General features: G+C 40.1%; 1 protein-coding gene and 1 non-coding gene across 2 annotated transcripts in view; both read right to left on the bottom strand.

The window, feature by feature from the left end:
• The window catches only part of Ntm (neurotrimin), a 1,004,130-nt gene that overhangs the window by 968,892 nt on the left and 9,395 nt on the right, over window positions 1–25,843 (bottom strand). The window lies entirely within an intron of this gene.
• On the bottom strand, window positions 18,660–18,784 carry LOC125349811. The gene has a single exon (XR_007210615.1). It is a non-coding gene; the product is annotated as a U6atac minor spliceosomal RNA (small nuclear RNA).

The following is a 25,843-nucleotide window of genomic DNA, read 5'->3' as shown; positions in this document are numbered from 1 at the left end:
CCTGGCTTCTGAGAAAGCAGGGTCTCTTCTTAGGAATGGTGACACCCAGGGAACCTAAACATCTCAGAACCCGAAAGAAGAAGTACGTGACTTGGTTGGCTTTCCTTTTGTGTCACTGAAGCTTTACCTCCCCCAATTAAATTAGGTTTCACCTCCTTTAGTCCCGGAAGGCCAATGAGAACATTTGTTTATCATATATACAGAGCACTCTTTATTTTAATTGAGAAGTCATTTTCATTCACCACTTAAATTCTTTCTTCACATGAACAAACCTACTTCCCTGAGACCGCCCTCATAAAGCCCATGACAGGGACTTTTGGTCATTTCCATTGAGCACCTTGGGGTACTATAGAAATGGCCATAAGCATTTAATATGGAATCTTATAAGGTTCAAAAGTACTAATGTGGTCAGGGGAAAGCCTATCCTGCCTATTTTTTTTTTATTAAATATCTCTTTAAAAAATTACTCTGTGTGTGTATGTGTGTTGATATTGCAGTTTGAACTCAAGCTTCTCACTCTTGCTTGTCCTTTTTGATCACAGTAGGTGCTCTACCACTTGAGCTCTTCTCCCACTTCCAGCTTTTTATTGGTTAATTGGAGAGAAGAGTCTCTTGGATTTGTCTACCCAGGCTGGCTGTAAACCATGATTCTTAGATCTCAGCTTCTGAGTGGCTAAAATTATGTGTGAACCACTGATGCCTGAGGATCTTCTTGGGAGAGGATCACAAAAGAGTTCAATAGCTATGTGCATATGATCATATAAAATGATGCTTATCAAAATGAATTCAAAACACAGAAACAAGAGATTTTTTATTGTACTGTTTGTGGTTCTCCCCCAGCCTTTTGTCACTGTTTTTCTGTAGTCTTTGTCTTATATATTTATGTTTATCTGATTTGGGGAGAGAAAGAGGGAAAAGAAAGAGACAAAGGGTGAACTAATTCAGCAGTGATACTCACTAGACACTTTGTTGGAAATTAACTATACAACTTCGGGGGAGGGACTGGAAGGGGAAAAACTGGGAGAAAATGAGGGAGGGGAGGCAACTGTTAAAAACAACATACTTTTGGTGGCATCCCCTCCTGCATTTCTTATTATTAGTTTTCCTGATAATGGCCATTCTTACTGGGGTGAGGTGAAATCTCAGTGTTGTTTTGATTTGCATTTCTTTTATGGCCAGTGATGTAGAGCACTTCTTCATGTATCTCTTGGCCATTATCATTTTCTCTTCAGAGAAGTCTCTTTTTAAGTCTTTGGCTCATTTGTTGAGGTGGTCATTGGTTCTTTGGGGCTATGTTTTGGAGGAATATTATTGTTGTAATGAATTTCAACATACCATGTGAAACCGTACTTTCTTTTTTCTCTTGTATTCCCTTCCTGTGGTTTTTACTCCTGCTATTACTGTAACTGATCTTAGTACACTGTATACTGTATAGACGTGTATTGGAACTAGGGAAGAGAAAGGGAACACCAAAATTGAGAGAGGATAAAAAGACAAACCATTGCATTAGCTATACTTACAAAACCAATTGGTGTAAACCAATAGGACAACTCATGGGGCAGGGGGGAACTGGAGAGAGGGGAGGGGGGAAATGAAGGAGGAGGTAACAAGTTGGATAAGAAATGTACTTGCCTTACATATGAAACCTTAACCCCTCTGTACTTCACTTTGACAATAAAGAAGAAGAAAAAAAGAAAAACATACTCATTATTTGACATAAGTAACTGTAACCCCCCTGTAGATCACCTGTACAATAAAAAAAGAAAGAAATGATATCTACTGATAATTGTCTTCTAAATATCTCAGAATAAGTTGCTGAGTACTAGAGCTGCTCTGTGTAAGGAAGTGAGCATTGTTACAGAGATCACAATGATTGCCTTGGGTAGAACCTGCATTTCATCTTTGTAGTGAGGTGACTTATAGTTTCCTTGGAGCCATTGTGTGCTCTGTGAAGCCAAGTGCTCCCATCAGTATTCATAGGTGAAGACCCCCTACCAAGCTCTCCTGCTGGAGTCTTTTCAAAGTTGATACTATATCCAAAAGGTGCCTTAGAATGTCTGACTCCCAGCCAGCAGGTTTCTCTAATCCTCAGGAGCAATCTTTTCTTTGTCTCTCCCTTTCTCACTTCCATTTCCTGTCTCTGTCTCTGTCTCTGTCTGTCTCTGTCTCTGTCTCTGTCTTTGTCTGTCTCTGTCTCTGTCTCACTCTCTTTTTGGGTTTCTCTCTCTGTCTATCTCTGAGCTTCTCTCTGTGTCTTTCACTCTTGTTTGATTTTGTTCCTTCTTTTTCTGTTCATCTATAGGGAAGGAAACTAATTGTTATGGATGTTCAGTATCAGACTTCAGAAATTTCAAAGGCCTCATGCTAGATAAATAAGGGGAAAAAACAGCTCAGGGGAGAGAGACTAAGTAATAAAGAGCACATGACCTTGATTTTAAAAAATATCCCTTGTTTCAAATGCTGCAGTTGACTATCTGCATAGACACACCCACACTTGTTGGAGCTAGGTACAAACTTACATTCCAGTACATAGGTTTTCTTCTGTGAAAAGGAAACTTCTTGTTCCCTTTTTATATATCAGGAAATCATTAAATTCAGAAAGAAAAGGGAACAAGCAAGGTGTTCCATAATCACATTATACCAGCACATCTGAATATACAGAATCAAAAGTTGTTGGCAAAGCTGAAGCTGAGGAGAATAAACAATTGTCCATGGTCACACAATAAGTGACAGAAAAAGATGCAAATCAAGGTCCCATTAGTTTAAAAGCTAATTCTTTTGCGGATGTTAGAGATACTTAGAACAGAGACACCATCCAGGAATAAAGACTGCCTTTGGATGGAGGTCCTCTAGTGTTTCAAGTTTCAGAAAAGGAACATCGGTAAATAAGGATTTCCAAACTGAGTCTTCACCAAAGGCTAGAGGACAAAATACTAGCTTGGAATCTCTCCAGAATTACTGGTAAACTGAGGAGACATGAAGAGACGTTGAAGAGAGAGCATAACTGATATCTTAACAATTCATTGATGGAGTTTCATCCTACAATACTATACATTTTATTTGGGGGCATTTCTAGTGCTATGGGTAGATTTCTTTATTCCTTCCACTGTCACAATACAAAACCAACAAATCATGAGCTTGGTTAGGACAACCAACCTTCATATATAGCATATTTTAGGACAAACTCCATGAAAATAATGTGATTTTCCTTCAATATGGTTGCATATTACCAATTTCATGTGCCCTCACTTATTCCGATGATCATGATCTACAAAGAGTTCTTATCCTAGTCATGCCCAAGTTTACAGTCCATGGGCAAAAGAGTTTGCTACCTGGCTAGCTACACATCTATTTCTTCTCTGGAGGAGCTCAGTGGTGTGGCGAATCAGGAAGTGGAGGGTCCCTCTCTCCTTAACTGGCTTCTGAATGAGTGGTGAGGATTACAACAAATTCCTGATCATGCAAAGGCAATGATGTGCCTCATTATACTTCTTAAATATTAGGGACCTGAGTAAATGAGGCTGTGCGCAAGGTATGGGTTTAGGATTGTGAACATGCTTAGAGGGCTCCAATCCCCAAGCTCTCATTCAGTTTGAGTGTGACTGATCTTCCATGCTCTCATCTGCAAAGGCAGGGTAAATATAAGTGCAAATGAAGAGACACAGTGCATACATAGCAATTGGGATTGGACCCAGTGCTTAGGAGGCAGTTAATGAATTGAAGTTATTATTATTTTCAGAGACTATTTTTTCAAGTTGTAAAAACTTGGTGTCCGAAACTGATTACAATCCTATTTCAATTTTTGGTATTCAGGAAAATCATACCATCTCTTCTTTATCACTCTAATTCCTGGATTTAGGTGTGTGGGCTGGGGTAAAAGAGAAGTTGTTCAAACGGAGGTCATTGTGACCCCATAGGTTTTAGCTTGGGTTGAATATCAAGGCAAAAAAATCCTAAGGATATCATCTCCATTAGCATCATTTTTTATGGTCATGCATACAGAGTTATTGAGCTATTTTGATCCTCTGCTAGGACTATCCTAGACATATACTAGTTATTACAAATAAGGGAAACCATGGAGCCTATGTTTCTTTGGGTCTGGCTTACTTCACTTAATGTGATTTTTTTCCCAAGTCTTTCCATTTCCTTATGAATAGGGTGATGTCATTCTCTCTGATGGAAGCATTGAATTCCATTGTGTATATATACCACATTTTCTTGGTCCACTCATCTACTGAGGGGCATCTGGGTTGGTTCCATGTCTTAGCTATGGCAAATAATGCTGCAAATGATAATGGTTATATACATATGACAATATAAAATGATGTTAATCAAAATTAACTCCAAGATATGGAAACATGAGAGTTTTTTTAAAATGTACTGAGTGAAGTTATTTCTTTTTTCTTTCAATTTTTCCCCTTGGTTTATCCCTTGTTATCACTGTTATTTTTTATTTTGGTACCCTGTGTCTTGTATATGGTTATCTGATTTGGGTAAAGGAAAGGGAATCACAAGAGGGTGAGATAAAGGTTAAAAGGCGAACCAATGCAACAGTGATACACACAAGACACTATACTGGAAATTAACTTTACATCTTGGGGGTGAGAAGAGTTAAGGGGGAGGGAAAGTGGTAGAAAATGAGGGAGGGAGTAACACTGCTCAAAAAGAAATGTACTCATTATATCACCTTTACAATAACATGAAAAAAAATGAAAACAAAGGATGAATCCAGGTACCAGTGGCTCTCCTAGCTACTCAGAAGGCTGAGATCTGAGAATTGAAGTTCAAAGTCAGCCTGGGCAGCAGTTTGTGAGACTCTTATCTCCAAATAAGCTATTCAGAAAGGCCAAAGTAGTGCTGTGGCTCAAGTGCTAGAACACTAACCTTGAGCACAAAGAAGTTTAGGAACAGTGTCTAGGTCCTGAGTTCAAGCTGCAAGACAGGAAAACAAAACAAAAAATAACAATAACAAAAAAAACCCACCTAAGGATGCCTTCTTTCTCTCTATAGAACAGTGGCTTTAGCGTAAGATGTAAAAAGGGGTTTTAAAAGAGGTGGTGTATACATAGAGGTTTACCAGTAGCTGGTATGCATCTTTCTCCATATTTGTATATATACTGTTCGTACTGCTTCTCAATACACATGCATGCTTACTGTGTTTAATTTAATACACATTATTTAGAAGTGCTACAGAATTTATAGTCGTCTTATGGTAATTTTTCCTCAATCACTGGGTACTAAAAATAAAATTACTTTTATGTGGGAGCTCAAGGCATTTTTAAACCCTTTATGTAGAAATTCCAAGGATCACAATATAATGGGAGAAATGTGAAATCAAAGAGACAACACCTGACTTTTGGGTGTTGCTTTTCTCACCGTAGGCCTAGAGTCACATTTTCTCTCTGTGCCTCAGTTTCCTCTGAGCAAAACAATGAATTAGAATAAATATTATTTTTAAGGAAATAATCATACAGCTGCAATAGGACTGTAATAATGGAGATGTTCACATAAACATTATTTATAACAACAAAAAATTAGAACATAAATGTTCAAACATATAGTACATCTACTTGATGTAATACAATGCAAGTAATTAAAATAATGTTCACTAACACTATGCAACGACACAGAAAATTGCTTATGATCTCTTCTTGAAAGAAAAAAGATTTGATATAAATGATATGATTATAACTATACAATAAAAGCCATGGCAGTGAATAAGGGGAAAAAGTGGAAGGAAATACATTAAATGTAATTGTGCATGAGTGACTTTCAATCTTTTTAAAGCTACTTTTGTACGGTTTCCAAATTATATTTAATAAAGATACATTACTTACACTAAAACAAAATATATCAATAATAATCAGCTACAAGTGTTGGGTTAAATGTTTTCAAGGGCCTATAGTTCTCAAATCCAACCACAGTCATAAAGATTTAAAGATACAATAGATTCGTGAAAGCCTTCTCAAACATAGACTGCTGGCATGAATTCTACAGTCTTATTGTTATTAACTTGGTACCAAGCAAGAACTACCACAAAGCCAGTAATAAAGAAAAGGAACCAGAGGAGAAAGAGCCGAGGATACAATTCACACTCACTGTTCAAGCTATTTAGCCAGAATATTCCTCATGCAACCTTTGGAAGAATAGATTTTACACAGTTTTTGACATGCAGTCCTCTCTGCCCTTTGTACTGACATGATTGTCAGGCAGATTTTATTGCATTCTCAAGTGAAGGGCAGAACAGATGGCCAAAGCCCAGCTTGGGGACTTGTGTCTACTTAGAGTTTCAGAAATGCATTTCAGGAAAGGGGGACGATGATATGATATGTCCCCTGCAAAGAATAAGGACAGGTTAGAAAACTGAAGAAAAAAAAAAAAGGAACTATAGACCCTGACTAAGGAAACCCACTGACATATCCTGGCACTATAGTGAGCATCACTGTGATGAGGAATCAACTCCATAAAGTAGAATTTACACTAAACCACAGGTGACTTTATACCAGGTTACTTGCTATGATGTATACCACAATAAGAGCAAGTACTAAGGGGTCATTTCCTAGATTGGATAAGTGTCCTCCAAATCACATGTATGAAAACCTTAGTGACCAGTGTGCAGCTCTGGTGGGAGGTAGTAGAACCTTTAAAAAGTGGGCCTGAGTACAAGGAAGTTAGGTCATTGATATTGTGCCCTTGAAAGGTATTGTGTGACTACAGCCCTTACCCTCTTTCTCATTTTCACTTTCTGGTTTCCATGGGGTTAAAAACTTCTTTACTCTGTGCTCCTGCCATGATATTTGGCCTTAACCTAGATGCAACATCAATGGGACAAACTAATACTGAATCCTCTAAAATTGAGAACAAAATTAAATCTTTCCTTTTTTTATTTTTTAAGTATTATTTATTTATTTTTATTGTCAAAGTAATGTACAGAGGAATTACAGTTACATACGTAAGGCAGTGAGTACATTTCTTATCAAACTTGTTACTTCCTCCTTCGTTTTTCTCCTACCTTCCCCTCTCCTCGGTTCCCTCCCTACCCTCCCTGACACGTACAGTTTTTTTTTTACAGCACATTATCCTGTAAGTATTGCTGTTGCATTGGTTTGTCTTTTACCCTTCACCTCTCCATTTTGGTCTTCCCTTTCCCTATTTCTGATAAACGTACATACCTAGTGTACCAAAGTCAGTCACAGTGACAACGGGGGAAAGCATGGGGAAAAAAGACAGAAAAAAAAGGCATAATTTCATAGGGTACATTACAAATAACAACATCAGAGATAGACACTTATTTCCAAATCTTGTAGTTTGTTTCACTTAGGATCATCGTATGTAATCACATCTTTCTTCTTTTTTAATGCTGCTTTTCTCGAGTATTTTATTACAGTAACAGAAAACTGATTAATACAGAAGACATGATTTCATTTCACCCAAGATATATTTCATCATCCTCACATAAAGAAAGCCACAAAAATGGTCAAAACAAGATGAAATAATATAAAACTACAGGTTGGATTTAAACTCAGAAGATATAGGTTTGACCTTTGACCTGCCAATACATAAATTATGTAACTTTAGACTGGCCACAATGCCCCTCTGAGCTTCCATTCATTCATTCACAAAATGGAGTTATCCTACTCTAGAGAAGAATTTTAAAAGATTAAATGTTATAATAAGCGAGTCATTTGGTACCTAGTAGGTCCTGAGGGGTCATATCATAATTATAATCACATCGTTCTAGATGTTTAGCACAAACTTGGATTGCCAAGAACATTCAATGTGTCAAAAATAACTTGAAAATGTCTTTTTCCATATATTCTCTACTTACCCTCATCAGTTTGTGTTGGCTTTTGTTAGAACTCTAAGCTCTAGGACACATTACTTGACAAGAAAAATGAAAGAGTTATGATGGCCAAAGGGGCTAGTTTTTCCTACTTAAGCCTAATATATTATCCTAGACCCTTGGAAAGACTTAGAAGCAAGCAACAAAATTAAAACAAAATGCAAAGCCCTAAAATAGGAGATATGAAGCTCAGAGAAGTGAAGTAAGCTGTACAGTTTCACAGAGTTGATTTTTACACTTATGTTCCCATTTCTAATTTAACATTTTTTACCACATATTCTTTGATGATTCAAAATACACCTTTCTGGCTTTGAGAAATAAGGCATAATTATTTCTCAGCTTAATAGCATACACATACTGGGATATGAAGCCTAAGAGGGTACTAGCAACTGTGCAACACCACAATGTGGCCAACAAGGGCAGAAAACACTCAAAATAGACCAGCACTGTCAGATGCCTGTGGCGCACACCAGTCATCCTAGCTACTCAGGAAGCAGAGATATGTGAATCTCAGTTCTAAGCCAACCTGGACAGGAAAGTCCATGAGACTCATTTCCAATTAAACATCAAAAAGCTGGAAATAGAGTTGTGAGCTAGCACCCAGACCCTAAGTTCATGCTGTAGGACCAGCACAGGGGAAAAAAAAAAAAAAATATATATATATATATATATATATAAAATTTTAAAATATTTTTAAAAGACCAGTGTTAAAAGTCTAGTACATTTTCAACTACATTTAATTTATATACAGTTAATCTTTTTAGTTAGTTAATGTAAAAGGTGCTTAAAAGCTGCTTTTGCTAGATGCACAAATTAAAGGGAAGCAAGAGAAAAGCTTGGCTTTTCTGTCTCCATTTTCTGTGTGCATTTCTGCTTTAAGCCACCTTCCTGCAGTCACTTTGCAATCACTTTTCATTCTGAGTAAGGGTAAAACTTGTTACTGATCAATACTATCTTTATGGAGACCAAAACTGCCCCAAAGGAACAATAGAGCTTTTTCAGGACTGACTACCCATCAGGCAATGATACTTTGTTTATCCTGATCAGTAATGAGAAAGAGACTTTTTTCAGAACCCTTCTGAAAACAAGTAGGCCCCACCTTTGACTGTTGTTGTTTTTTTGTTTGTTTGTCTTTTTTAACTATATGTATGTACCTCTTGCTCTCTGCCCCCAGTTTTCTGTCTCTGTAAGCCTATAACTCATGCTTGTCACTCTAAAGATGGCTGAAGATCTATTAAAGTGAATTCTTTCCACAGCTGTCACATGAAAAAATCACCTTTCTCTGCCCTTTGCCACGCTCCTTTATTTGTCACATGGGGATGAGTGGCTGGCCTTAACAGTTGGAACTTCTTGAGTTTGGGCCTAGAGTCTCAAAAACACTAGTGTTTAGGACAGATGTAGGTCCCATTTTGTACGTGTAACAAGAGAAATTAAGTCATTTGCTCAAAGTTTCCGGACCATCAATAAGGGGGGGGGTGGGTGGAAGGGAGGGAGAGGGAGAGGAAGAGAGAAGGGAGGTGGGGGGCAACTCTCCCAAAAGGACTAAGACAGAGCCTGTAACCACCACCATGTTTAGGAACTACAAAGCCATGACACTGTGTCCCAATTAGAAGTTGGGAACTTGTCATTGCTTGTTGCTTAAGCCCTGGGTTTCCAAAGATATCTAAGTTAAAGTTCATTTTCCTAAAAGGCAAATTTTTTTTGGTTTTGTTTTTGTTTTTTGCCAGTCCTGGGCCTTGGACTCAGGGCCTGAGCACTGTCCCTGGCTTCTTTTTGCTCAAGGCTAGCACTCTGCCACTTGAGCCACAGCGCCACTTCCGGCTTTTTCTGTATATGTGGTGCTGAGGAATAGAACCCAGGATTTCATGTATATGAGGCGAGTACTTTACCACTAGGCCATATTCCCAGCCTCAAGGCAATTTTTTTAAAGATAAATATAGGAAACCAAAAAACAAAGTAGGTTGACATCTGGTAATGAGGATAGGCAGCAAAGGATAAGAGAAAATAAAATTCAGTCTTTATCAACAGCACCAGCCATTCCCCCCAGTGGACAGCATGGGGACACTAGCCACTTCCCCCTTTACAGTTTTAACTAAAAGGAGCATTGCAGAGGTGAATTAACATTTAAAAAGAATGTAAAAACTCAGAGCTGTTCTAATGATGATTAATGGAGAGCTATAAGGGGGCCATGACCTGCTAGTGTCATTAAATGGATTGGCAGGTTTCTGAGCATTAATTATAAATAGCCACAGGAGTTCTCCTGCTTCAGAGAATGATGATAAATCCAAGATGCCGAGAGGAAAAGACAGAGAGGCAAAATGGGGGAAAAGTTTGCACGGGAATGTCTGCTTGTGTTTTGTGGGGAGCAAGAGAGTGTGAGAGCAGAAGGAATGAGATAAATGATGAATTAGACCCTGCCAGTCAATCACATTTTCCAAATGTTTTATGTCCCAAAAGCTATAAAAGCAATATTCCTCTCTGCCCTTATTGGAACCATTTCTGTACAGCAATCACATCAGTTTCCTTGGGGATTTCCACTGCTATGTGCTTTGCCTTTTCTCTTTTATATTTACTCTCCAGCCTGTGACCAAGCAAGGGGCAGGGTCCGCATACAAATGGGCAGGAAAGAGACTTACGGAGGTAGAGGCCAGTGGCAAGAGTGAGAGGTGCTGGCTGGCAGGAACACACCGAAGTGGGTCACGTAGAGGGAACCCCAGCTGCCACTGACGCAAAGCAAACAACAATGGAGACACTCTGGGTTCCAGTGCTGGGTGAACCTCAGAGGAAGGGCCAGTGCCCAACACAATAGTCATGAGGACTTCCCAAAGCCTTGTCAACTCCAGAGAGTAGATGTGCCATGAAGGCAGGCAAGGACTGATCTCAGTAGTGGTTATTTTATTTACTACTGTGTCCTCGCAGCTTAGAAGAGTTCCCAGTGCATCACTGGCATTGTACAAGTATTTTGTTGAATGAGGAATGGGTATATATGACAGGATACCAGCCTTCCTCTTACTGAGAATCTTGAGTGGTAAAGGGCCTGCCCAAACTCACTCACCTAATTGCTTAAAGGGTCATCACAAGCAAGGCTTCTTCTAGCCTTTTCTCCAATCCTTATTTTCATTTGCCCTTTCCCCCACCTTCTGACAACTGGAGAGAGTCATTCAAGCCTATGAGTGGGGCCTGGCTGACCAGGTAAAAGGTGATGGGAGGTCAGGAAGTAGCTTCTTAGAAACCCCAATGTGTTCTTTAGAGAATGTGGATGACAGATTCTTTTGGGTCTTGGGGGTTGCCTGTACTGGAGAAGAAATGAAGAAGTTTGGAGCATGAGAGAAAGGAGAAAGATCAGGAGAGAAGGGAAGAGAGAAGAGAATTTCAACCCACAATGAAGGATAACTGATACCTGGACCATGATGTACACTCTGTGTGTGTGTGTGTGTGTGTGTGTGTGTGTGTGTGTGTGTGTTGTTCTTTTCTTAAGACTTTCCTCTGCAAGTCATTATTTCAGCTGATTGGAAAATAGTGTTGAAAGACCTGCTTCTCTAGTACAATTTTCTTCATATCCTATTAGTTGCAATACAATTACAGAGAATACATCAATTCCTGGCCTGCCTGCCTGCTACTGCCAGAGCCGCCTATTAAAAAGCGGCCTTATTAATGGAATTGTACATCTAGGATTAATCGGCTTGCATTGGCCATTTACATTTCTCATTCCACAAGCACTTTTGTTTGCTTAATAGGCTGAAGGAGGTAGGAAATGACACAACAAAGCCTCTCCCAATTGCCACGCCGTATCACTGGTGGATTTAATATCCCCTTCCTCCTTTCATCCTGAAGTACTGCAGAGGGATAAGATCTGGCACATGCCACTAGGGAAAAGTGAAGCGGCAGCTAGACAGTGATTGGCCAAAGAGAGAAAATGAAGGCAGGAGGGAGCAGGGAGACATGTGGACCCAGGAAAGTTGGGCTTTCAAGAAAGAGCACAGGCCCCTGGTCTCTGTAACTCTGAGAGCTGCAAGAATGCTGAAGGGGATACCACCTGGGAGCAAAGGCCCAGGGGAGTAGGATCCATGTGCAAAGGCACAGGAGAGAAGCAAGAGTAGCATGTAGTAATAGTAGGGGCCTGAGCTGGACACCAACTAAAGGAGAGTTCCCTGGCCCTCAGTTCAAGCATACACACACTACTATAGTAAGGGCCTAATCTCCCTTTAGGCAGGAGTGGCTCCCGTGACTCATTCTCTACCTAAGCTGAGTGGGGAAGCAGATGTTGACTCTCCAACATCTGCCCATTCTCCCATCATTCCTCACCTACTGTCTTCAAGCTGCTTTCCCTATGGCTCCCAAGTCATAGTCAGCAAAGCACAATTGGCCTTGAGAGAAACCATGTGTGGGAAGTGAGGGAAATCATAGGTTCATGTGGCTAATTTCTTTTTGCCATGGGTACATGACAACTGACAGTGTGGGAATTCCCAGAAGGAAGGTGTCACTTCAGGATCCTTGAGCCTCACAGTCAGGGGGACAGAGACTGTCTTCTCAGCAAGTCTGCCTATGAAGAGGATGATCTAGCCACAAATAGACCCCAAGCCCAACTCAACTGGCCCAATGTGTGGTAGTTTATCGCTGACTACAGAAAGTTGTCTTGAAAGTGGATAGAAGGGAGAAAGGGCCTTGCTTCCTGTGATCGACAAGCTACCTAAGTTTCCAGAGCAACATGGGGCTTAAAGGGAGGAGGATGCAAGGGCTCTAACTGTGGGGTGAGGCTACATTAGTGATGGAACAAGTATCTTGCCTGATGAAGGACAGGAAGAAGAATTCCCAGAAGGAGCCAGTCACTTTCAACTCCACCTTTCTTTGCAACCTGCTCCAGAAGATGATGTGCTTAAACATACTCTTTGGAAAAGAATGCTCTGCTGAATTAACTTCTCTTCTTTCTCCCCAGACCTAGAAGGCAAGGAGGTCTGTGAAGGTCAGAAATGACAGGTAGCAGAGCCCTAGGAAGCCCAAACTCCTTGCCCATCAGTGGTCCTGTGGTGAAACCCAGAAGGTTCCGGTGCCCAGGCTGACATCACCACAGTAGCAGAGTCAATGTATATTAAAGCTCTGTAATATGGTATGACTTTTCACTTTAATGGATTTTTCCTACACCACTAGAAAAAAAAAGACTCCATTAACCACACTACAAAGGCCTCTACTTATTAGTATTTTAGAACAGTGGCAAAACATTTCTTGAATCTAATTATTGCTGACAAATATGAAAATTGAAATCAAAGCTAAATTTTCAGCTATGGTGCCTCATATGCTAGCCCTCTCTGACTTCAGCTATTGCTTCTCCACATTTATGCTTCCAATGGTTTCAGCAGAAGATTGGTTATTTTCCATCTCCTCTAATACCACCCTCTTCCCACCCCTCCAGGGCCCCTATTCCCTTCCTGGATTAGACCCTATATATTTTGAAGCATTAAATCTGACATATTCATCTTGGTAGCTGGCACTAGGTAACTAACTTTATGTTTACCTGTCATGGATGCAGAAATGAGCTGAGCAGGGAGCTGGGGGAAGTTCCTTCTGTGTCTCTTACTTTCTCCACTGGCACCCAGCCCTGGCCTTTTGCTTTCCCCCCAGACAAAAGTCATTTGACTGATTTCAAATTCCTCATGATATTGGGACAGAGGAAAAAAAAAAAGGACTTGTCAACACCTTTCTTTCTTTTCCCCTATTAAGCATACTGTAAAAATCAATCCCTTTTGTCACTTGACTCTGCTTGTGAGAATGTTTAATGGATGTCAAGGGAGCTAATGATCGCTGGTAGAAAATTCATTTTAGATTTGCTATTTATAAAGTACTCAGTACTCAGGTGGGAAATTAACATGAAGCAAGAAGTCGGGTGAGGTGGGGGAGGGCTGACGCAGTTGGGCTGGGGCTCTGTCAGGCTGCCAATTGCTTTGTGGAGGTGGCACCTAAAGCATTCTGGGGACAGAGGAGGTGATACTAAAGGCACAAGGTGCCGGGAGGTTGAATGAGATAGTCAAGTATGGTGGCTCTGGAATGTACAAACCTCAGAGAGTTGACCTTTCCTATTCCACATTTTCTCAGCAATAAAATAGCTACAGCATCTACTCTACAAGGCTGTGGAGAAGATTAAATAGAACCTCACATGTGCCAGTGCCTGGCACATATTACTAGCACATGTGTCATAAATATTCCATGGCTTCCTGTCTTTCCTCATAGCCTGTGTTGTTAGGAAGATTGAGATGGGGGTGAATCTACATTAATAACCTCTGGCTCTGGCCATAGGTGCACCTACACAGGATTCATGTCTATGTAGGGACCCAGAGTGCTACCTGCTACTTACGCCCGCTACCTTCAGAGCCTCAGATCAGCCAGCGCTTCTCAAACTTGGATATACATGAGAATCATCTGGACTCTGACTCTCTCTCTCTCTCTCTCTCTCTCTCTCTCTCTCTCTCTCTCTTTCTTCCTCTCTCTCTCTTTCTTCCTCTCTCTCTCTCTCTCTCTCTCTCTCTCTCATTTCTATGCTAGAATGGGGGCTTTCAACTCAGAACTTGTGATGTTGATTCTTGACTTGTTCAGGTGCTAGACCACCCCTTGAGCTACATCCCTAAGTCTTTTCTTAATGGTACTAAGGGTTTTGAACTCAGGGCCTTGTGCTTGCTAGGCTGGCACAATATTGCTGAGCCACATCTTCAGCCCTGTTTTTTCCCCCACTGGTTATTTTAAGGATAGATTCTCATTTCCTTCCTGTGCCCATACCTGAGGCACAATATGCCTTCTTCTTGCCTTCTCGTTATCTCTAGGATCATATTTGCTATCACGTCCAGCTTCCCTTTATGGACAATGAGTCTCCTGGACTTTTCTGCCAGGGCTGGCCTGGCACCACCATCCTCCCAATCTCAGCCTACCATGTAGATGGAGATGACAGGAATGTACAGGCCACTGTCTCCAACTACGGTTTGAGAAGGGTCTCTCACAGACTTTTCTGCCCAGGCTGTCCTTGAACCACAATCCTCCCATTCTTAAAATATTATTTTATGGGTGTTTGTTTGTCTGGGCAGTCTTGAAGATTGAACTCAGAGGTTCTATACCACTTAAGCCTCATCCTCAGTCATTTGGTTTTTAGTTTATTTTCTCAAGTAGCTTCCCACAAACTGCCTAGGGTACCTCAAACCTTGATCCTCCATTGTAATCCTGAATAGGTGAAATTCCAAGCATGCCTGTTAATACCAGACTATGTAAATTGTAGCACCTCCATATTTCAGAGGCACAAGGATCATGGGAGAACTCAGATACTGTATTATGAACAAGATGCTGATGAGACTGTCCAGAATCTACAGTTAGACAACTAAAGATATACACAATGTGCAAACTGAACGATGTCCCTTCCAAGCCTGAGCCATTCTTTGCTAATTGCACTTCCTAGTCAAAAGAAGTCTTCTTCACTCCCGACTCCCAGCCTATAGAGGCATCTGAATTTTGAAGCATGCACCAAAAGCTACTTATTTCCCTCCCAGATGCTAAAGAGGCCAGTCCTGAGGATGATTTTGTGGGTTTCCTTTCCTCCTGGGTCACTGGATCCCCAAATAGATCAGGTTTAATGTGGATCAAGTTCGTGGCCTCCAGAGTTCTCTTAGTCACACAGAGGACTCCAAATCAGAGCCCTGGCATACTCCTGAGCCTTCTGCTGATTTCTCCTTTTCCTGGGCTTCCTTTGGATGCTTCTCTGTTATATTTGGATTAACTGCAAATCTCCTTTGATTACTCACTCTGTTGAAACAGACAACCTGTTGCCACGTGTTTGATTATTGAAACCCAGGGGAGATCCTATTTGTAATGCAGCCAGTTACAGTACACTCGGCATTACACACACAGCCACTGAGCTGCTAATTCATTGTCTAAGAAGTTGCTTTTCACTTTCTGATTTTTTCAATAATAGGCTTCTCACGAAGCTCTTAAGCGTCTGAAATAAGCTGGAAACTGCTTTTCCAGCCATTTGCATAAACACAAGTGGATCAGGAAAGGCAAAGTGGATCTGGAAGCTTGGGTGGGGACACGTGTCAAGGCCTCAGGGTTCCAAAAAAGCACAATGGGAAGTGGGAAGATGTGCAGAACACCTGATGGACACCAAGGTGAATAATAAATCTTGAAATCTCTCCTGGTGCTAGAGTTGCTGCTTTGCAGAGGCTGGGCAGATATTCTGGGCACTAGCAAATTGTTCTGTCAGCAAGCCGCTCCCACAGCTGAGTCTGGTTAGAAAACTTATCCTTCATTGCCCTGCTGTAGGGGCATAGTCCCACCCTCTGAGCAAGCATCCTGTCACCTGGAACAGGTAATGAGTGGCTATAGGATACCTAGCCAATCCAAGAGGGAGTAAGACTCTAGAGAGGAAGCTCGATTTCCATGGAGCTCACATTATGCTTCTGTGGAGAGGAATGGGGAGTTGGATCTTGGTGCATAATAGCTATTCTGTTATTTGAAGGGAAAAGAGGAACTTTCTGGAATGTGGGTTATTTTGAACTACTGACACACTTCCTTCTTTCTGTAGTTTTCCATTGAGTGTCAGTCTCTGTGTGTCTCACATTCTTTTGGCCACCTCCCTTCTTTCTCTCTCTCCTAATATAGAACTTACAAGAATGGCCAGGCACCAATGGCTCATTCCTGTAATCCTAGCTACTCAAGAGGCTGAGATCTGAGAGCTGAGGTTGGAGGCTAGCTCAGGCAGGAAAATTCTTGAGATTCTTATCTCCAGTTAACCAGCAAAAACCCAGAGGAAGAGGCATGGCTCAAGTGGTATAGTGCCAGCCTTGAATAAATAAAACTAAGGGACAGAGCCCTTAATTTAAGCTCTAGTACTAACAGGGGAAAAAAAGAAATTATAATAATACTATAAGCCAGAAATAATAACAGCCATGCTTCTACTTTTCTGAAAAATCATACACATCACTATTAAAAAGTAAATATATAGGCAGCTAAAACTCATTACTACCTGGTAGATAGCAATTCCAGTCAGGCTATTTTTCCTATGTACTTAATATCTGCAAGTTAAAGGTAAGGTGACAGATAAAACCAAAAATGAAGTAGGCAAAGATGCCCAATGAAATCTGAGTTTTAAAAAATTGACATATAATTTTAAGTATGCATTATACATAATAAAATTATTGTTTGTGTGGAACCTAAGTTTATTGACACTCTGGATTTATTTTTATTTGCTAAATCTGGCAACTCTCATATAAGGAAGGAATACACATTTAATTATATAACATCTATTCGTATCTCATAATACCACTGAGCTTTCTTTGTTCTGGTGGTTTGATGATTTGTCTTGTACCCTCCCCATGGTTACAGAATTTTCCCTACTTTTATTTTTGTGTATGCCACATGTTTCATGTGTTAGAAAGCATGGTCACCATTATGGTGATGTTGAGAGATGGCACAGTCTTTCCGAGTTGGGACTTAGTGGGAGGTGGTTAGGTCATTGGGGAATGCTGCCCCCAAAAGGGATCAGTGGTGGTTTCACAAAGCAGGTTTGTTCTCACAAGACTGGGTTGTTATGAAAGAGTGATCCTGGCCCCTAAAGCCCTCTCTCTGTCTTGTCATGTAATCTGTCTTGTCATGTGATTTGTCACTCTTATGTGCTTTCCAACATGGAGCCATCCACTGTGATGTTCATTCAGCCAAGCCCAGCCCTGGTAAGACACTGACTCAATGGGGCCACCCAATCTTGACTTTTAGTCCCAAAACTATGAGCTAAACAATAGCCTTTTCTTTTGAAGTACCTAGCATCAGTTACTTAGATAGAGCAACAGAAAATGCAAGAATCTACCCAAGCAGCCTCCCATCCTAGATGACACAGGATAGCAAGATAGCTCAGCATGACTGACAGGAGACACAGTCTCTAGTACTGCCCTAATCACTCAAGCACATACAGTATTGTTGCTTTTATTTCCCAATATGTACTGAAAGGACATTGTAAAATGCTCTCTCATTCAATGTTAAAATTACGTCTCAGTGAAGTACCAATATCTCAATTTACAAATGAGGAAAATAAAGGCTTAGAGAAACATCTCAACTTTTGAACTAAGAATTAATAATAGGACTGGAATGAGTAAAGAATACACATACGTACTTTATGCACATGTTTTCTAAACTCTAGAAATAAGTATATAACTTCCTAATTTCTTAGAGAGGTAATGCAAGGAAGGAGGAGACCCTGAGCTCTGGACATAATTGAGTAAGGGTTCAAAGTAGGACCAGCATTAGAAAAAAAGGGGTGGAAAAAAAAAAAGAGATGGGGTAGTTCACATGTTGGAAAAATCCAGAGAACAAAGAATGGTGTAAAGAAATAGTAATCAGACAGTTTTCCATAAAAAGAAAACCTACTGGGAATTTTCTAAAAGAATTTATTTCTTTAATGGCCAAATAATATTTCACTTTATGGATATACCACATTTTGTTTTTCTGTTCATTTTTTTTTTTTGGTAGACTCTTGGGTTGTTCCATTTGGCAGATATTTTAATGCTGTGACCCATAGTGTACAAATATCTATTTTGATACCAGTTTTCAATTCTTTAGGGTATACAGTCAGGAATGGAATTGCTGGATCATGTGGAAATCCAGTTTAACTCTTTGAGAACTGCCCTGCTGTTTCCATAGTGACAGCACACCACTTTACCTTCCCAACAGCAATATACATGATTCCAATTTCTCCACATTATTTTCATTTTTGTCATAACAGTTATCCTAATGACTATGAAGTTGTAACTCACTGTGGGTTTCCTGTGTTTCCTTCATGACTACAGATGTTGAAAAGGTATGATTAAATGATGCAAAGAAGATCACAACACGTTATTCACATGTGTTTCCTGTGGGCTGAAGATCCTTTTATCTTTATCAAGGCTAGTATTGACCTCTCTCCTTTTCATACAACACGTTCAATATTCACCTTCCCTTTCCCATGGGGCTGACCTTGAATTTGTCATCCAAAGTGAATAATGCTTTTCCCATCCTGAAAAACCATTGCCCTACATCTAGATGTAATGAGACCAAGATCATGTCCAGAGGTGTGTTTCAGGACATACCTCACTGGTGCAATACCCCTTCTTCATGTCTTCCTTTATCTATGCCTGACTCACAGGAGCTGCCACATTAGACCCACAAGTCTAAGCCACATGCAAGAAATCCCAGTGACAGAAAGGCCCAGGACCCTGACTTCTGGACACACCACACCAGCTTAACAGACAAGGGAGGTGGAATATTATTACTGTTGTTGTTGTTATTTTGGCAATTGTGGGGCTTTGGCACTGTCCCTGAGCTCTTTTGCTTAAGGGTAGCATTCTTCCACTTTAAGATATTGTGCTTCTTCCAGCTTTCTGGTGGTTAACTGGAGATAAGAGTCCCAAGGTCTCTCCTTCACAGGCTGGCTTTGAACTGCAATCCTCAGATTTTAGCCTCGTGGGCAGCTAAGCTTATAGGTGTGAATACCCAGCCTATGTTGTTTGGTTTTTTTAAATGATCAAAGATATAACCTTATATCTTATTCAATCTACTTTTATTGATAAGAGCTGAATTCAATCATAATGGGTTTTCTCAAATACATTTCTCCTCCCTTGCTTTAAATCAGAGTGGAATTGAGTCTTTCACAACACATTCATTCACTTGTGCTCAGGATCTACCCTTTCTCCCATTTGCATATCCCAAGGGAGTCACTTGGCCAGATGGCTCCTACATCTTCTATCCTGCTCTTTATCCCTTGGACCTTACCATCAGCATCTTGCTTGGGCAAGAGCCTCACACACTTTACAAAAGCAGCAGTATCTTCTCAAACTGAAGTCTCCCTTTATCTACCTACTGCCTTCCTTTTCTTCCTTTGATTTTTTGCTTTCTTTCCTTCCCTTTTCTTCTTTTCTTTCTTTTTTCTCTTCTTTTCCTCCTTCCTACCCTCCTTCCTTCCTTTCTGCTTTCCAGAAATTTATTTAAAATAACTGTCATAGTTCTGACCCCACATCTTCATCCCACTTCTGTCTCTGACTCCACAACTCCTCTACAAAACTGCTCTCCCAAAGGGTAATAGTATAACATCCTTTGATCCTTTAGAAGTGTGTGTGTATGTGTGTGTGTGTGTGTGTGTGAGAGAGAGAGAGAGAGAGAGAGAGAGAATGACAGAGAGACAGAAACAGACAGAGAGAGACACAGGGAGAGAGTTGGTATTGAGGCTTGAATTCAGTGTTTGGCACTCTTGTTCAAATTTTAGGTTATACCTAGCATCCTACTGTGATGGCCACACCATTTAGTTTTGTTTGTTAATTAGAGGTAAGATTCTCAAAGATTTATCTGCCTAGGCTGGCTTCGAACTGAGATCAGATTTCAATCTCCTGAATATCTAGGATTATGGGTTTGAGCCACTGGCATGCAGCTTTAGAATCAATTAATTAATTATTAATTTTCCTTCCCACAATTAACACCCTTTCACCTTGATGACATCTGGTGTTCTGAATTTCCTTCTGTTGTTACCACCCCTTGACAATGTGCTCTTTCTTCCTTCCTTCCTCCCTTCCTCCCTTCCTTCCTTCCTTCCTTCCTTCCTTCCTTCCTTCCTTCCTCTCTTTCTCTCTCTTTCTTTCCCCCCCTCTCTCTCTCTTTCTTTCTTTCTTTCTTTCACCAGATCTTTCCTCAACCTTTATCTTCAAGTACCAGTGCTCTGGCCTCATTTCTGTGCATGTAATTCTCTCCTCACTCTTTATAATTCACTACTCTCTCCCTGGGTAATTAACTGCATCAGGGTTGAAGACTGCCTTTGTTCAAGCTCCATCTCTCTCCAGAGTTCCAGATCTAGTTGACTAACTTCACTTTGGAGAGCCCCTTGTCAACTCAACCTGACCCAAATTATACTCATTAACATCTCCATCAATTCACCTATGAGGTGTTCACTCAGTAACTACAGATCCTCTTATAATTCTCCTTCTCATTCATAATACCTTCTCTTCCACCTCTAATTCTCAGACCTTCTCCTTCCATAATTCTTCACTGCTCCATGTCTCTCCATCTCAGCAGCTCTCATGCCTAGTTGGATACAACATCTTTTTAGAAGCTGCCTTTCTCTAGTCCTGTCACTCCCTTTTAATCCATTTCTCACATTGTCACCAGAGTACCATTTTACCAGTCTGAATAACCCCAAATACTGTTGTATCTAATCTGATTGTGTTTCTATCTAGTATGCAATCTTTCAACATATCCTCTTCCCTTCCTTAAAGTCTCAGTACGAGTCATTCAGGTTCTGACCTCTACCTACAATTCTACCTATGCCTCTTTGTCTTTCATTTCACATCTCCCATCCCCTTAACCCCACCTCCTCAAAACCACATGAACACACTCCACTTCATCAGATTATTTGGACATCTTCAATTCCCATACTGCTGGTTTTCCTCTAGAATTTGACATGTACACTTTCTTCTACTTGTAAACTCCTCTCTCCTCTTACTGTGTCTGCTTTGATGTCTCTTCTTTACCAATGTCTCTGACATGAAGTAGCTATAGTCTGCCAGAGAAAACCTGACTTGCTTTTGTTCCAGCCCTTACCACATTATATTGAGTTGTCTATTTCACCAAGTGTAAGAATTATGTCTACTTTGTGGTTTAGTCTAGTACATGATAAGGTCTAAATAAATAATTTTGAAAGGGATGAAATATAAATCTAAATAAGAACATGGCCATAGCCTCAGATGTATTCTGTGGCTTTTAAATCCATAAATCCCGATGATGAGGAGATGGCACATCTCTGTCACTTCCAGATGACATAGAGCTGATGGTGATGGCTCATCAAGATCCAAAAATAATTTTGATAGATTTAAATAACAGACCAGAGCTTCAATAAAACTTCCAACACTAAAAAAAATACTTAAAGGAAATCAACTGTAAGGAAGGATAGGAGCGGTCTTTCATAACAACTCATTTGGTGAGAGGACTGAGGAAAACCTCAGTGATAGTGATATATCTTTAAAACAATAAAGGAAGATAAACTATACAAGAATTTAGTGGACTGGTATAACTATAAAATCTGTACATTCCCAGGTATTAGTCCTCTGCCAATTGAATTATTTCAGGAAGAGTGTGCTATGATAATTTTTAGGCTGATCCTTATCAAACAAGACATAAGAGTTTAAACATAAGAGTTGCAGTGACTAAAGGTCTGGAGATCATGCCGGTGATAATCACAAGAAGGAATATGGAAGATCAGTATAATCCATGTTTTAGACACCTATTGTGTTTCGATGGCTTTAATGAGAAGAATTAGAGAGAAGTAGATGCATCGGGGTTGAATTGAGCTGCAAGTAAAAGAAACCTAATTAAGTAGTCTTTTTTTTCCTCAGAAGTGACAATAAGTGTGAAATATGCATTCCAGAGTTGGTACAACTACTGTCACCTCGAACTTGAACTCCCTCCATTATACTGAGCTATATGAAACTTTCCATAGTCAATCAATTTTGATTCACTGAAGCAGCAAGTCCATGTGGTTTGATCTGAAGACTCCCTTCTTGGTCATCCTTGATGTGTGTTTTTGGTGGTTGTGGTTGCATGCTGTCTCCTAGACCTCCCAGCAGTAAATGTCCCAGCCTCCCAGGCAAAAGGAGAAAAATAATAAGGCTCAGAAAGCAACATTCACCTGAATACAGTACTCAAAACCCTACCCAGCAATCTTGTGTTTACAGTCTGTTGGCTTGAGTTGGATTAGAAGACCAAAGCCAGTAATGGTAACTATGGGAAGTCTATATGTCTCTTTGTAGCCATCTATAAGGGAATCTTGGAGATGAGTATTATAAGTGGTAGCAACGCTCTTACATTCACATATTTGAAGAGCATCATTTATAAAGAGAAAAGATAGAATTGTTATTGAAGAAGCATCAAAAGGCCATCTAGAATAATGAGTTTCTTCCCACAGAGTACATCAACTATGAAAAACTGTGTTAGCACTGGTTATTTTCAGCTGCCCCCGCACAAAGAATCTCTGGTTTGGTTTGGTTTTGGGTTTTCCAAAAATAAGGATGACCCACTGCTACATAAAAGGAGACTGAAGCATAAGACCTGGGCATCTGTAGGGTTGTTGACTTGGAAGGGATGCTGGTCAAATGAACTCCCAAGGTATCTTAGAACAATAGGAGATAGAAGAAAAACACAAAGCTTTGGATTTGATGATAAAGATATTTTGGTGTTAAACAAAATTTTATCAGTGTGTGAAAGTAATAGAAATGGTGATCAGGCATTTAAATCCTATTGAGAATTTTTCAGGGAAAATGAAGGGGAGACATAAAACTTGCCAGTTAATTCTTATTCATTTTCAGCATTAGCAAAGTGATTTGTCCCAGTTCTAGATGCTCCTGCCTGGTCAGATGCATTAAGGGAGAAGCTGTCACTCTCTTCGAAGAGTGGGTGAAGTTGCACAATACCTGTTCTGAAGGAGAGCTAGATGCCCTAATGGATAGGTTTAGGGTAAGAATGTGACTAGATGTGAAGAAGCAAGAAAGAAATGCTCTACACCCCTTTACCATCAAGAAATCCTTTCAGCTCTCTCTATCTATCTCTCTCTCTCTCGCTCTCTCTTTCTCTCTTTATTTTTGTCTTCCCTGTCTCCATTGCTTCTTCTGATGCCAGTACTCACCTAATTATAGGACCTAGGTTTGGGTTTTCATCCTCCCCTCTGACCTTATCCAGTCACCACCAGAATACAACTTCCAGCTTTGAATATCTTGAAATAGTGAGCTCCATAAGGATAACTACCTATTTGTCCACAGTAACTTATAATTATAGCCAGGAAGCATTACTCATTTATGGGACAACATGCTTAATGTCCCTCAAAATATGTCAAGGAAACAGAGACGAAGCGAATACGATCATTTTATGAAGGGTAATTTTGAAGTTAGGATTTTTTAAGTCTATCCATAATGAAGCAATGCAGACATCAGATAAGAAGGGGTTGAATTAACATCTCCGCAGGAGTCCAGGAAGTCATATGGTCATTGAATACCCATCAGGATCTCAGACTTTCTATTCTGCCTTTATTTCTCCCTTTCTCTTTGTCCATAACACTGAACATTACTTTTGTCCCAGATACCATGTCAAGTATGCTAGGAATATTAGAATCAATGTGGTAGCCCCTGATCTCCTGGAACTCATAGTCTGGGAGGGGAAGTAATTGCACTAACATGCTAAAAGATAGGACAGATGCAGGGAATCATACAGGGAGATTGAGGTTCTGAGCTTTAATTTTGAAACTATAAAAAAAAATTGAAAAAGACAAAGTATGGGCTGGGAATATGGCCTAGTGGTAGAGTGCTTGCCTTGTATACATGAAGCCCTGGGTTCAATTCCTCAGCACCACATATATAGAAAACGGGCCAGAAGTGGTGCTGTGGCTCAAGTGGTAGAGTGCTAAACATGAGCAAAAAAAAGCCAGGGACAGGTCTTGAGTTCAAGCTCCAGGACTGGCCAAAAAAAAAAAAAAAAGGAAAAAGGAAGGTACAGTCTGAGCACACACAGAGAAGTGTATGTCTGAAGAACACAACCATAGAAAACTTAAGCTTAAGGAGTCCATGGAGAAGGGAGTACACAGAATTAGGAAAGAGAGGCAAATGGAGGCTGGAGCATGAGGCAATGAGGCTTCATCCTGCTTAGATTTGGAATCAGAAGACTCCATGTTTAGGTAGTATACTGGGCTGCTCAGAAACATGTGGAGAACAATACATTATGAAGCAGAAAGGGTAACAGAATAGCTAGAAAAAGAGCAATCAATGCCCTTTCCATGGCTGGCTGCCCAGAAAATAAGAGGGAAATTTTGAAATATTTTGGGGAGGTCAGAAGGTATCAGGGTTTTGAATACCTGAGAAACAGCCATATTGATGAAAAATTTCACCTGACCTGTATACGCAGGTGTATAGGTAATAGTAATGTGGGTAATAATAATGTTTTGAGGTAATATTTATTGGGTACTTATTATGTCCCTGGTGGTATCCAACTTTATCTGCATTAATTTATTTAATATGTATAGCAGTCCTATAATTATCTCCCCTTTAAGAATGAAACTGAGTCAGATAGCATTTGATTCAGTTGCCACAGGTCTGAAATCAGGAAGCATCCCAGCCTGAGTCTGGACCCATATGTTTAGCCTCCACATCCCTGTGTCAGATGTGCAACCCTTAGTATCCATGGGTATATAGTTGTAGGGAGAGGGCTCTAAAGGAAAATCTGAAAATGCTCAGAATGCACAGAGTTTAACACTGTGTTGTGGATACTTAATTCACTTTTCCCATAATGCCACCTGCCTTCTCTTAAAGACTTGCCACTTTTCAACTGATCTCCAATTTTCACTTTGTCATTTCATTAAAGCACATTCACCTTTACCTATGCTTTGGGGGAGGAACATTTGTAATAGGTAAAACACTAACTCCTTACTGGGTCCTACAGATTAAGGCAGGATAAAAGCTGGACAACCAAGCTTCCACTTGGAACCTATGGTTTGAGTCATTCTCTCCTGTAGCTATCTTGGAATCCCAGGACAAGAATGATAGTTATGCATACTGTCTCCTATGCTGGCAGGGTTAACTTTTTTTTTTTCAAATAAACTTAACCCATCCCTCACTTCCACTTTACCTTTTCTGGAGCATTTGGAATGAGTAAACTTCTTCTAACTAAAATTTATAGTTTCAGGATGGGGTGCAGTAAAAAAATGAACAGGGAGTTAAGAGCCAAGGAAGGCCCATAATTGGCCTAGGATATGCATGTTGTCATGTGCTCCAAAATCAAGTTTCTGGGCTGATCTTAAATATATCTAATATTAGATTACCTCTTAGAATGAGCATTGTGGCTGTGAAGTAAAAGCCCATATAATCTTTATTTGGGCTGGCAAAATTAATAAAACTTTCCTTCCTTTTTTTTCAAAACCCTGCTCTTATTATATATGAATTAGTACTGAGTTCATAAGACCAAATTTCCAGTAAC

Source organism: Perognathus longimembris, chromosome 3, assembly GCF_023159225.1.
Source record: "Perognathus longimembris pacificus isolate PPM17 chromosome 3, ASM2315922v1, whole genome shotgun sequence".
Lineage (NCBI taxonomy): Eukaryota > Metazoa > Chordata > Mammalia > Rodentia > Heteromyidae > Perognathus > Perognathus longimembris.
The sequence above is the reverse complement of the archived record's forward strand: the minus strand, read 5'-3'. Positions and strand labels throughout refer to the sequence as shown.